Genomic DNA, 1879 nt, shown 5'->3' on the forward strand with positions numbered 1-1879 from the left:
AATCTGTTTTTACATATTTGTTAAAATGTCTTTTTGTCCTGACTGTTTATGAGACAGATAATCTGTGGAAAGGTCAATCTCCTTCACCTCCTCCCTCAGCTATTGTTATGCACTGCTCCCAAAAAAAAGAACCAATCAGAGCCAGGAGGAGGGGCCTAGCGCTGTCACCCTAGTAAAAAAGAAGTATACTTTAGTATATTAAATTTTAACATACTTTAGCATACTTTGGTTTATGTACTTAAACTGTACTATTTTGGAACAACTTTTTTGTGCTTAGTATACTTTAATAGTATTTAAATAGTATTAATTTACAATTTTTAGATACTTAAACGTACTTTTTTGGAACAACTTCAAGTTGTACTTGGTGTACTTTAAGTATACTTTTTTATATAGTATTCAAGAGCTTGATTGGTATATTTTGAGTGTACTAATTATGTCATAGAATTATATTAAAAATATACTTTTAATACACTTTATATATATTTTAAATATATTACTAATGTATTAGTAATGTATTTATGTAGTTTTCTTCTTTTTTCTTTCTTTTTTTAAGCAGGATTGTAGCACCTCTGTTACTCTGAGCGTTTCACTGGCGGAGCAGATTTATTCCTAAAAGATATGTTTATATAAGATAGGTTTATAGTGCATTTAAAGCTGGACCAATCACACTGCTGGCACCTCTTTCACTCAAACTGGACACAGGCTGACCTGTATGGATATTTACATCCACCCCCAGTGAGGAATTATGATTCTTACCAGAGTTTTTGATCAAGGTAGGACTTTAAACACCACTCTAGTTAGCTCTGGTTGCACAAGGAATAACTTGTAGTCGAGCTTTCAGAGGTGCGTTGAGCGAGCGGTAAGAATGATTTATATTTGTGAACAAAGAATTTTGTGTGGCTTTTCCATCCCAACACGCTGCCCAATGCCTGGCTCTGCCTGCGCTGGTAAAGTTTATCTATGTGTTCCCGGTTGGCCGGTGTATTAGTTAACGAAGTAGTGCTAACCTGATCATGCAGGTTCAGCCCGGTGAGGACCTTACGCGCTCCCCTGTCTGTAACGCATCACGCTGATTTTATATTATTTATATTATTATTTTTAGTATTATTTTTCCGGTTGCACAGTGCATCAAACCATATCAAATGCTTTGTCCACTTAGTCAGACAGAGTTAATGTGCGCAGCCGAGCGGAGATCTGAGAAACTCGTCCCATAAACTCGACCAACCAGAATAGTTTCTGTGACGCTTAATAAAAACCCAACAGACACAAAATGAAAGAGCTACTAAAGCCACATTAGCAGCATTGAATTAAATCTCCCGTTTGTTGCGCATCTCTGAGTAGTGCAGCAGATTACCTCATCATGCAGGGCTGGTCCAAGGCTGTATGAGGCCTGGAGCAGAATTTGATTTAGGGGCCCCTTTTGTTGCTAAAAACATCAGCACTTCTAACAAATGTGTTGGATTTAATCTGAGAGAGGGGAGTAGTTTAATTAGCCAACCTAAAAAGCAATCAGCTATAATTGCAGTTTACTAAATTATATTTGTGGACAAACAGAGTTCAAACTTAAAGATTAAACACACAGCATCAAATTGTAGCTACGGTAACAAAATAATCTAACTATGAATATTGTTCTTTGAACTTTTACAAAGTAAACTTTATTTAAATGTTAAACAACTTAAAATCTTTTAATTTATGTATGCTGAAATTGAATCAAATTTAGCAGCATTGATAATCTCAATAAACAAGTGTTACATTCATGTATCTCTTTGTGTTAAAATATTAGCATCTGGGCCCCTGAAGCCCTGGGGGGCTCTGGTGTTTAGGGCCTGTTCCTGGGCGGCCAGGATGAGGGCCTCCGTGCTGTCCTTGAGTCCAGCTT

At 36.8% G+C, this 1879-nt stretch overlaps 1 long non-coding RNA gene across 1 annotated transcript in view; it reads right to left on the bottom strand.

Annotated features, from left to right (window-relative positions):
- LOC107833496 (uncharacterized) overlaps nt 1–1879 on the bottom strand; it is an 11224-nt gene that overhangs the window by 8525 nt on the left and 820 nt on the right. The window contains exon 2 of the long non-coding RNA XR_001659241.1: nt 245–248. This is a non-coding gene — a long non-coding RNA (uncharacterized LOC107833496). The remainder of the gene's footprint in view (nt 1–244; nt 249–1879) is intronic.

This window comes from Poecilia formosa, unplaced genomic scaffold (genome assembly GCF_000485575.1).
Source record: "Poecilia formosa unplaced genomic scaffold, Poecilia_formosa-5.1.2 Scaffold397, whole genome shotgun sequence".
Classification (NCBI taxonomy): domain Eukaryota; kingdom Metazoa; phylum Chordata; class Actinopteri; order Cyprinodontiformes; family Poeciliidae; genus Poecilia; species Poecilia formosa.